This window comes from Pteronotus mesoamericanus, unplaced genomic scaffold (genome assembly GCF_021234165.1).
Source record: "Pteronotus mesoamericanus isolate MK-2021 breed Mesoamerican mustached bat unplaced genomic scaffold, CSHL_Meso_final contig_75, whole genome shotgun sequence".
Classification (NCBI taxonomy): domain Eukaryota; kingdom Metazoa; phylum Chordata; class Mammalia; order Chiroptera; family Mormoopidae; genus Pteronotus; species Pteronotus mesoamericanus.
The window spans coordinates 10,825,713-10,838,072 of NW_026555249.1; the positions used below are offsets into that span (position 1 = coordinate 10,825,713).

General features: G+C 41.5%; 1 protein-coding gene across 1 annotated transcript in view; it reads right to left on the reverse strand.

Annotated features, from left to right (window-relative positions):
- The window catches only part of OXCT1 (3-oxoacid CoA-transferase 1), a 135,502-nt gene that overhangs the window by 79,330 nt on the left and 43,812 nt on the right, over positions 1-12,360 (reverse strand). The gene's annotated exons all lie outside the window — the stretch shown is intronic.

Below are 12,360 nucleotides of genomic sequence, written 5' to 3' on the forward strand. Positions count from 1 at the left end.
GTACGTAAAGCAGTGTATTCTTGTATTATTATTTATTAAATATTGTATTATTTTCCACACGAACAACTGAAAACCCACTTCTGCCAACCTTGCATAGAAGAGAGAATAAGTGTGTATGTATATGTGTGTGTGATTTATATCGTACCTTCTGGACCCACAAAAAAGAAGAAATTCAAACACATGTGCCTGAACATAAAATACAGAACACAAAACTTCAGAACTTAGTCTTTACCCAAAACAGCCTCAGTTACAAATTTGTCAAGTACAGCTGCTTGAACTCTCACTAATTGCAGTTCAACTACGCACACTTGAAAGCACATCCCTTAAGACCATTTTCAAAATTAATGGGAAATTTATCATACCAAAAACAAAAATCTGTAACATCTGCTTGGTCCGTTGAAGAGCTTTTTAAATAGAGATACAAATGCTATTTCTAACAGTTTTTAATTATTCCCGTTAGTGTCCTAGAATCGTGATCGAAATGCAACTGCTGAAATAATTTTACTTAAAGACCAATTATTAATTTCAATATGGAAATTTCAAAAAGCAAATATTAACTAATAACTAGAAATACCCAATGTAATTAGAACCAATTCACGAGTAAAGGGACATTTTATAGCAATATGCAATGCCCTAAGTAAGACAACTATTATAGAATTCAAAAAAAAGAAAAAAGGAAAAATGCTTTTTTTTTTTTTACATCAACATAAAAAAAATCAGAATAACAAGGATCAAGAAAAACTAAGGTCAATGTTGTTCTGGTCAAAGAATTATCTTTCTGATGCCAAGAAAAAATATTATCTTGAAGATTGTGAGTGCACAGACATCATTCCCAAAGTAAAAAGCTCTTGTATATGGAGAACTGTGCTAAACTGGTCTCCGAAACTAAAAACCAGGCTCTCAGAAGTTTTTGAGGCGAAGTAGCCCTCACACCACACCCCTCCAATGATGAAAGAAAACTGGGACTTACAAGAGCCATTTTAGTTATTGTGCACTGCTCCCAAAGAGCTAAAATGGAATAGGACATGGTGAGTAAGAGCTCTCTTCTTTGATAAACAGAAGGATCTTGACCCAAATCAAACAAGAAAGAGCCAGGAAGCAAGGGGCCGCCTACACTGAAAGGGTGGGCAGAGCTGTATGCTGGCCTCCGTCTGAGAATGAATCAAGGGGAGGGAAGGGGACCTCCCACCGCTCTGTGCTCTGCCCCCTGACCCTGCCCGTGCTCTGGCACCTCCTCCCTGAGTAAGAGGAGAGGAGGCAAGAGGAGGTGGAGGCAGGACACGCAGAGCAGCCTGAGAGCGTCCTGCCACCTGTTCAGCTGATGGGACTTCCAGCCATTAGGGCTTCTTCCCATCTTCACTCTTATGCAATTCAGCCATTTGAAGACGTCTGTGACTTTAAAAATTCATTTATACATTAAATCCATTATCTTGAGGATAAATATAAAGACTTGCTATTTGTGAAAATATTTACCATAGCATTTGTTAAAATATTAAGGAGTTAGAATCAATCTAAATGGTTAATGATAGGATAAACATAAAATATATATTCACATAATGAATCATTATGCTCTCATAATATTTAATGACATCTCATAATTTAATGTTTCATAAAAATGCAAGATTTTGTAATAAATAGTTACATATAGACTCTTTGATCCTCTATGTAAATTATTTTTATACCTACCAAAACTACACAGAACTATTAATAATTATTATCCCCAGGTAATAGTACAAGTTATTTTTGTTTCCCTTCTACTTTTAGAATCAAGGAAACCTACAACGTTATATGTTTCTAATGATCCAATAGAATCCATGTAAGTAGTTTCTAAAACTAGAAAATACATTAGTGGGGAATGCAATAAATTCTTTAAATTAGTTAGACAGGTACCACTAGGAAAAATGGTGGTTTCTAAACTCTAAAAGTACTTACAACATTATGAAATAAATTAAGAAAGCCCTTTTGCTGACATTTTTTAAGATAATAATGTGAATTTTTCTCCATGTCTAATGCTGTTCCAAAAGCTCGGGCCCTTCAATTCAATTCAATTGCAGCAGTTCTGTAACTGGTCTCCCTGCTTTTAAGTCAAGGTAAACTAACTGAAATAAAGAACAACTTATAGGTAAACAACAGTAGAGTGGATGAAGCTGAGAATCAAGTCAATGATTTGGAACACAAGGAACCAAAAAAAAACAGCCAATCAGAACAACAAGAAGAAAAAAGAATCCAAAGAAAGAAAGAAAGAAAGAAAGAAAGAAAGAAAGAAAGAAAGAAAGAAAGAAAGAAAGAAAGAAAGAAAGAAAGAAAACAAAATCAGGATAACATACGGAGCCTCTGGGACAACCTCAAGCATTCCACATTCTCATCACAGGGGTGCCAGGAGGAGAAGAGAAAGAGACAAATATTGGAAATCTCTTTGAAAAAATAATGAAAGAAAACTTCCCTAATTTGGTGAAGGAAATAGACATGCAAGTCCAGGAAGTACAGAGTCCCAAACAAGATGGATACAAAGAGGCCCACTCCAAGACACATTATAATTAAAATGCTAAAGGTTAAAGATAAAGAGAAAATCTTAACAGCAGCAAGAGAAAACCAGTTAGTTACCTACACGAGAGTTCCCATAAGATTGTCGGCTGATTTTTCAAAATGAAACTTTGGAGGCCAGAAAGGATTGGCAAGAAATATTCAAAGTCATGAAAAGCGAAAACCTACAGCCAAGATTGCTCTATCCAGCAAAGCTATCATTTAGAATTGAAGAGCAGATAAAAAGCTTCTCAGACAAGAAAAAACCTAAGGGAGTTCTTCATCACCAAAGCATTATTATATGAAATGTTAAAGGGACTTATTTAAGGAAGAAGATCAAGACTATGAACAACAAAACGGCAATAAATACACATCTATCAACAACTGAATTTGAAAAACAAACTAAACAAAGAGGAACAGAGACAGCCCTGGCTGGTGTGACTCAGTGGATTGAGCACCGGCCTGAGAAGCAAAGAGTCACTGGATCAATTCCTAGTCAGGGCACATGCCTGGGTTGTGGGCCAGGACCCCAGTTGAGGGCAACTGAGAGTCAACCACACACTGATGTTTCTCTCTATCTCTTTCTCCCTCCCTTCCCCTCTCTAAAAATAAAGAAATAAAATCTTAAAAAGAAGAAGAAGAAGAAGAACAACAACAACAACAACAGCAGCAGAGACAGCCTTGGCTGGTGTGGCTCAGTAGACTGGGTGCCAACCTGCAAACTGAAAGGTCACTGGTTCAATTAGTTCCCAGTCAGGACACATGCCTGGGCTGCAGGCCAGATCCCCACTTGGGGGCGTGCAGGAGGCAACTGATCGACATATCTCTCTTGCACATCAAGGTTTCTCTCTTCCTTCCACTTTCTCTGAAAATAAATAAATAAAATCTTAAAAATAAAAGAGTCCAAGAACAGGGACAGAATCATGGATACAGAGTGTTTTGATTGTTGCCAGATGGGAATGGTGTGTGAGGGAATGGGTGAAGAAGTAAGGGGATTAAGAAGTATAAATTGGTAGTTACAGAATAGCTATGGGCATATAAAATACAGTACAGGAAATGGAGTAGCCAAAGAACTTATAAGCATGACCCATGGACATGAACAAAGGTGGGGGGAGTGCCTGAGGGAGTGAGGGTTGCTGGGTGGAGCGGGGCAAAAACTGGGACAACTGTAATAACGTAATTATTAAATATAATGAAAAAAATCTGAAGTACCAACCAAAAGGAGAAAACATGTTTTCAGACAATCTCTGAAGAGTTTAAAAAAAAAAACAACTGAAGAGGCAGAACCATTTCATCGGTAGCTCCTGAAGGGACTGAGGCTGCTGTGCTGGTTTTGTGTGACCGTGAGAAGGAACCAATTTGGGGGGCGGGAGCCTAACAAGAGCAGGCGATGACCTGAGAGTCAAAGAAATCTGAAAAGAAGAAAATGAATAAAAGGGACTTGTTTTGAAAAAAGTAAAAATAAAGTGTGCAAGAGCACTTATGAATAATGGCAGAGAGGCACCTCCTAAAATCACGAGTGGGTAAGACAGAGAATAAAGAACAAAGAAAAAGCAGCAGTGCAAAGCAATGGGCATGTGCAGTTGAACTCAGCCAAGATCTACCTGGAGGCCAGGTAGCTGGGAAGCCAGCACCGTGCATAGATCTGACGTAGCACCATCTGGCGCATCTAAAAATCCAGACACTCAAGGCTGCTCTAATTAATACTTGTCTTCAGTCATTAGCGAAAAAATAGAGGCTAAGAAATGTTAATTATTATCAACTTGAACTTTTGTTTTCAAAGGTTGCTGTCTCTGCCCTGCACTCTTTCTACTTTATAATTCTGAAAAGTTTTATTACAAAGCTCGGAGAAGGGTAAGAATTCATCCGTGGGTGACAATGCTTTGCTTTCATCTGGCAAACATTTATGTCTCAGGCGAGGGAACAGAGGAGCTGCCAGGCAAGAGCTTCCTTATTTTTTTAATTTATTTTTATTTTTATTTTTTTAGGGACAACCTCAATCCATTATAGCCACAGACATGGGCCCGACCTTGAAGGCGGTTATAAAAAAATCTGCACAACCACAAACCTCCCCCGTGCCCTGCAAAGCAAGGGCTATGGGGGGAAAGAAGGGGGAGGCATCACATTTTTTTCCCCTGAGTCATTTTAACTTTCAAAAAGGTTTAGAATGAACTTTCCGCATTTGCCAAGAAATAAAACAGCAGACAACAACGAGCAATAATGTCTGGAATCAGAAGAAACATTAAATAACCCAGGTGAGCAAAAGCTGACGTCTAAGAAAATGGAAGAGGAAGGCAATGAGCAATAACAGAAAAAGTCACAAGGCGGGTGCAGAGGTGCTCCGGATGTTGACTTCACCCAGAGAACAGGTAAGAAGAGGAAAATGTGTGGAGAGCAGGGAGGTTGGCACGCAGAGGGGATCCTTCCTCCAAATCCAAAGGACAAAAGAGATTTTTTTCATTAATCCAAAGGAGCAAAAAGGTGTACATCTGCTCAGGCTTCACACTAAGGGATGAGAGGACTAATATGCCAGAGACGAGGGTGCCACGCTAAAGGGCTTGGAAGGAGCGCGGACGGTCTCACGCTTCTCTGCAGGAAGGCACGGGGACTGAACAGCAGAGAGGCTGTTAAAGAATCCGCAGCCTTCAAAACGGCGGCAGCGGTGACAGCACAGGCGTTAGGGAAGCCTGGCTGACTGGATCGGCGCCAGCGGACATCCGGCCAGGTGCGGGGAAATGACACTGACCCAAGGATGTGCCGGGCCAAGAAAATGTGCTTGTGTCTGGTCGCCACAGACCTAGCGCTCGAGTGTGTGCGGGTACATTTAAAGTGACTTAAAAGAAGAAAGACTATCATACGCTGTTGGCCATATCTTCAGAGAGCTCACCAAAGGAAAGATGTAGGTGGCACATTTTTATAGAAACCACAAAATCGGCTCAGAAATAAGACAGTGCTATCGTGAGAGATGCCAATTATTTGAACATCTGTTCATCACGTTCTGCTGATCCATTCTATATATTGCCTCCTGACAAGTTCTATCTTTCAGAATGAAACAGCGAGAGAAACCATTATTCTGGACTTCCAACCAAAGAGGATAGATAAACTGCTTGCAAAGTGGAAATGATGAGAACCCTGAGAGAAAGGGACACGGTGAAATTGAAATTTGTAACAGACCAGGCACTGAAGCCTGGACATGCAAAGGAATAGATCATGGTCTTGGAAGAGACGCAGGATTTCAAAGAGTTGAGGGAAAAAATAAGTAGGTCCAAGTGACAAATGGGCTTCTCCGGCTCTCAAAACCACCATTCTGACAGTGTGAAAACAGATCATCTTGATGATGAGAAGGATCTAGAAACAAATGGGTAAAGTATTAACACAGTTACATGTGTTTCCTCGTATGTTAAAAGGGCTCGTACGACAGAGACACCCCTGACCGAGGACAACTGGGCATCACAAGAAACCGTATGAGGCACGTCAAAGTCCCAAAGCTGGAAGGAGATGTGTGGGGTCTAAGATGCTACCGGTGATAAAAGGTGATTGTGAGGGCTGATTTTGCTGTTTTTGCTGGTGGAGAATCCAGAAATGACAATCACTACTGCTGGCAAAGGATGACAGAGAAAAAGCACAGCGCGTCAGCTCCCCTTTGCTGACCTCCCAGCGGGGAGGAGGAAAGGGCAGAACTCACACGCGTGAGGAGGAACGGAACTGCAAGAACAGAAGCCCCGATTCTCTGAACTAATTCCAGGCCGCAGACCCACCAAAAGGATATCCAGGATCCTAAAAGCGCCTGAAGAGTTGGTCACAGAATGACAGTCAAATGAAAAATGGAAGAGATGGCAGCAGACAGAGGGAGGTCAATAGACTCCTTTTCCAAGCGGGGCTTCCCTCACAACAGCACTCTAAAATGGTTATAACACAGATCAGCTGTAAGGTCATCAACAGAGAAAAGAATCTGTTAAGCACCAGCTCCCCCAAGCCAGGCCATGCCAAGTGACCTTGCCTCACTTGCAGGCCAGGCTGACGCGTGGGCAGGCCGGGAAAGGGGCGCACCTGACCAAGTCCCTCCCACAAGGGCCCCACAGACACAGCGGGAAAATGCAACTTGGATCCCTTCACTTCACACAGACAACGCAGCACCTACTAGATTCAGCAACGTTACAACAGACAGGGAGCCTGCCCTGAGCTACAGACCGGTAGGTAACAACTACTGGAAGAACCACAAAAGTACCTGCGGGTTTGACAAAACCTTGGAGTCTCCAAGGCTGCAGTTTCTTTAACTTTGGGGGAACTCTTCTTTAAGAATCTGATGTCCTCTATATCTTTGAGTCTGTTTCAATTTTGTTTGTTCGTTTATTTTGTTCTTTAGATTCCACATATAAGTGAAATCATACGGTGTTTGTCTTTCTGTGACTGGCTTATTTCACTTAGCATAATGCCAGAAGGGAGGGGGTCAGGGAGCTGGGTGAAAAAGGTGAAGGGATTAGCAAGTACCGTGGGCAGTTACAAAATAGCCATGGGACTGTGAAGTGCATACAGCAAAGGGAATATAGGCAACAACACTGTCATAAGCATGTATGGTGCCAGGTGGGAACTGGAAATATCGGGGGGACCGCTTTGTAAAGTATACAACCTTCAACCAATACAAAATAATATTGAATGTCAACTGTGATTGAAAAATTTAAAAATAATTTTAAAAAGAGTATGATGAAAACTCCAAAGGCTATTCACACACACACATTCTTTACCTATAAAAACCCTTCATGAGATCTCAGATCAGGGCATAAACCACCCCCACTGCCACCCACCCGCCTCAGTCAGGCCCCGATGAGAGGGGCAGCCCCGTTCTAACGGTTGGAGGTCGTTGGTCCCATCCTTTTCAACATCCTTATCAAGGCCTTATGTGAAGCCAGGGAATGCCTTCTGAGAGCTTGGGGTTACGGAGCAAGGGGATCCCGAAGAGTCATAGTCCTGATTCTGTCAGAGAAGACAACTGCAGGCCCGTGACCTCCAAGTACTTACCAAGAGTCTGGGAAAGAAGAATGGTATTTGAGGATTCTAACCACTCTTGCAATGCTCCGAGAACATCACGCCCCTGAGCAAACCAGTATATTTACACCGCAGTTAAAGTCAGCTTCTCTTTCTTGCCATCAAGTGAGTTCTTTCTTGCAATGACAACAGGGTCGCCAAAATAAAGTCTCGTTTTTTAACAGAAAGAAGAGTTGTATCTTGCCTGATCACTCACTGCCTTTAAACTGTTACGCACTATCAAATCCGTAAACGAGTCCTTTAATTTTTGTCAGACCTCCTGTGGCTCACTCTGTCATTACAGTATGACTTCGCATTACAGTATGACCTCTGTTTTACAGCTGTGCCATTGCTTGTCTTTCTTTTTGTTCTGGTGGATTGAGTGGCCAGAGGGGAAATAAAGGCGGGGCCCACACCATTGCAACCTAACAAAGAACTGAATGCAGGAGGCCAGAAGCAAAGGAAGACAGTCTCACCCGTTGACCCACTGATCCTGAGCCTTGTCCAAGGAGGCTGCCAGGCTTCCAGAACAACAAGTGAAAAAAACTTTGATAGTGCAGGAAGGGGGAAGCCTTTCAAAGTCTGTGTGCATCATATCCACTAGCTGGGGAAGGGAAAACCCTAAGACTGTGCATGCATCCCAAGGCCCGGAAGGGAGAAGGGGAGGGGTCCACAGCGCCCAAAGAAAAAAACGCATAAAACAACTTTTGTTAGCTGCCTGTATCCTGTTACATATGCAAAATGAACAAACAGACTCTAGAGCAAGATAACAATTTGGGCTAACAGACCCCATCCATACCTATGTTTGGGTAGTCAAGTTTCCCAGGGGGAAGCTGGCACCACCTTTACCCACCAATCAAAATGTAATAACTTCTTCACTCCCACCCCACCAACTGTGTAAGTCCTTAGAACAAAGGACTCTCTCTCCTCTCTTGGCCTCATGGCTCTCTTGCCACATGGAGGACCCCTGGTCACCCCTTTGGCCACCTGGCCCCTGGCCATCTGGGTGCTGGCCACCCATCCTTTGACCACCCTCTGCTTCTGCCACCCCTGCTTTGCTTTCCTATTAGAACTTACCATAATAAACTTTGCTTGCACACTAGTAGGCTCGCTGGCCCATAATTCTTTACTGTGTCGGCGAGAAGAACTGAGTTTCTGGGACTTTCTTCCATAATATTTTTATAGCCCTACCTTCAAGTACTGTTATCTTATACATTTGCTGTATCTTGTAAGCTAACTTTATACCATCTGTGGAACAAAAGATTAAACAGTACACTTGTCAAACTGGAGAATGATTTGGCCAGGCAGGCCAGAAAGAATAGCAGCTACAATGGAGACAGAAAATGGCTTCTGCGGGTTAAGAAAATAAAATAGGCCAATAATAACTGAATGAAATTCACTAGGGGTCAAGGTTAATGTGAATAATACCTGGCCTGATAATTTTTTTGAAAAAGAAATAAAAGGGTTTAGCTAACCACCAGCTCAAAGACTACAATGTGACAGGGAAACCCCCAAAATGCCAAAAGAAGCTTCCTTCTCTACTTGCTGTCCAGCCTCAGGGTGTATGATGATAATCTTCAACCGAATGTCCCTTGTTACACAATACTGATAGAAGAGTCCTTCCTCCCTACAATGTCTCATTCAAAAACATGGAATACAGAGATAAATGGATGAAGCAGTTTCAACTCTATAGAAGAAAAGTTTCACCTAAAATAACTCAATTTATTAAAATTATGACTAGCAGCAAAATAAGTAGGACATATTGATCCTCCCAATAAGTAGAAATGTTCCTTACTTCATGGACTCTCCCAACAGTTTTCATAATGTGAGAAAATTGTGTTTTCAACAAATTTAAAAACAGCTTATTTTAAGTACTATTTTCGTTTCCACTGACTCTAATACCACATCCAAATAGCTCAGTCCATGCTGGTATTTTGCTAAACACTTTTTCTTTGACCAAAAATGCCAATCTTCACTAAGTATGTAATTTAATAACATTGAGGTAGTATTATAAATATACGATTATATGTGTCATATCTTTTTCTAAAAGGAAACTTTATTAGAACTGTAGCAAGTCCAGAGAAGTAATTAAAATGAGTACAACTACGCAAATGAATTAAAATACTTCTAACATGTTCATTCAAAGCACCAGTCTTATCTATAATAGTAAGAAAAAAAAATGACACCATTATCGCATGCCCCCAGGAAAGCAGAAAGACATGATATAATTAATAAGAATTAAACTAGGAACGTTTTTCAATGAGGAAACTTATGGAGAAACAGGGAGAAAAAGAAACTGGTGTTGGGTTTTACAGCCACTGAAAAACTCTGCCTACTAATGATGTCAAGTGAAATCTTAAAAGGTTACTACTCTTTAAGACTTATTTCCTTCAATTTTGGGTTATTAATCATTCTTGGAGCTTTTTATTACGCAAGAACATGGTATTTAACACATAAATTGCAAAGAAAAATCAGGTTAAACTCTAACATCTCCAGAACAAAGATAATGGTTGCTTAATCTAACAGAAATTGACTCAAATTCAGCTCATGAATGATTTAATAATTCCTAAATTTAAAATCATTTAGCATGTGCAATAGAATAAGAACTTTCTTTTTTCATTTCATCTTTTAAATGTTCTCCATATGTTTTCATTTCTCTGACGCACTAAGCAAAACAGAAGCCTAATCCCATTTATTACATTAAAAAAATTAAAATGCCATGTTAGTTTTCCCTGTTTAGTTTAAGAAAGGTAGGCATAAAACGCAAAAACAAACTTCAAAACAAAATGTCTGCTTTCCTCTCTCTGTGCTTCAATTTCCCACACTAGCCCTGTGAGTCTAAAGAAATTCAAAGCTAACATCGCATTCTCAGCTGTGATTTTAGCCTTGAGGTAAAGTGGCCCTTCCCTTCGTACCAACAGCAGACACTCAATCAGTTAGGCTGGTAGCACTTGGTTCCCGTTTCTTCCAACAAACTGAATTTTGGCCTCTAGTCAGCACTAAGAAGGCAGGGCCAGGCCTAACTTGGAGGCCGTCATCCACAGCAATAACTGAAACCTACATAAATCAAGCTGATTGAGGTCCTGAATCTAAAAGTCTTCTTACCTGATAGACCTCATCCCCCAAACTCAACACCATACTCAGAAAATTAACAATGACAACTAAGAAAAGCACCCTGATCTTTTAGACAGAATTTATCCATTAAAGAAGAGTGGCTATGGTTGATAGAAAAGAGTAATTTATTGATGCCAATCCTTTGTAAGAGAGCAATTTTTGTCCTTATTATTTTAATGTTGTGCATTTCACTAATGTCTCCTATACTTATGTGTATCACTTATGGTCCTTTCCTCTCTAAAATGTGCAAGTTTGACTTTAAATGATGCCGAATATTCTTTCCAGCCCTTGTGTAACAGCTCGAAATGGTACTGTCCTGTTTTAGGGGATACTGAGTCACTTTTCAGAGACAACAGATCAAAACTGCAAGTCACCGAGCCAAAAGCATGTAGCATGTGCAGAGCAAAGAACCTGGACCTATAGCTGCACCCAGAACCAAAGATTCGCCCTCCCCTCCAACGGAACCACCCAGAGAGCTGGGAAGAATTAGAACTTAAAACACCAGAACCTGTCAGAAACCAAGGGTCTGGTGTCCAGGAAGATCTGGTGCTAACTGAATGCAGCCTCTCACAACAACCCCAGCTACTAACACCCACAGTGGCCACGCTCCAAAGTCCTCCAACCAAAACTCACTCCTTCGGCACTTCTGCACATCTGTCCCCTCAGCCCCTTAAAAGCCCTTGGCCTGCTCCAGCACGAAAGATGGACCTGAAGCACCATTAGGTCTCTCATCTTCTCGGCTGGTGCTCTCTCAGTCAATAAACCTTCCCTCACTCCAAACTCTGACGTTTTGAGTCTTCACCTTCACAGCATTAGGCACACAGACTTGGCTTCTGTAATATTTGCATGTTATACAGCTACATTAGTTCCTGGATGTTCTATTACAAGACCTTAAAGGACACCCATTAACATATCTAATTATTCTGGGCCGTTGAATGCTGGATCAATTCCCTCTTACTGGGTGTACTTCGGGAAATGAAGCATGGCTTTAATTCCATGCCCCTCAGTGTATCTTCGCTACCCCTCTGGACTTGTGTATCTGCTATGCCAATTCTCTCCTGACTAGCCAGGCTACTGCATTTACCGGGCCGGTTTATTCACCACCAATTTATAATCCTCTGCATTATCTAGTTAACTACCCTATGGCTTTTTCTGCTTTAGTTGAGTAATAAAAGCCTCCTAAATGAGTCACACTATCTATTTCAGCCAGCATTCAAAGGCACACCTTGAGATAAATGATCCTGGAAAAGTCAGAGGACGCTAGTCACAGTAATAAGGAAGGGAATTACAGAGCAGCTGGTGGCAGAGCATCGAGTCTCTCAACGTGGGGCCCGACAAAGCCTCAAACAGAAAGCTGTCAGGAGCAACCACTGAGCACAAGGCATTTTTTGCTTTCTTAGACCATGGCAGGATAATGGTGCCAATCAACCAGAATGGGCAGAACATTTCTAAGCCTGAAAAGTGACGCTTACAGTTTCAAACTGCTGGCTCAGTGACTCCAACGTCATTTACCGAGCATCCCAGACATGGTGCCAGGGTCTGGGAATACAAAGTTGAGTAGAACAAGGTCCCATAAGGTGCTCAGTCCAGTGGAAGAGACTGGTAAAAAGCTAACCACAGTACGAGAAAGGACCCCCCAGAACCCCAGATTATCTTCTGGATGGCAAGCCCTTTGTAGTACAGGCTTCCCACCCTAGG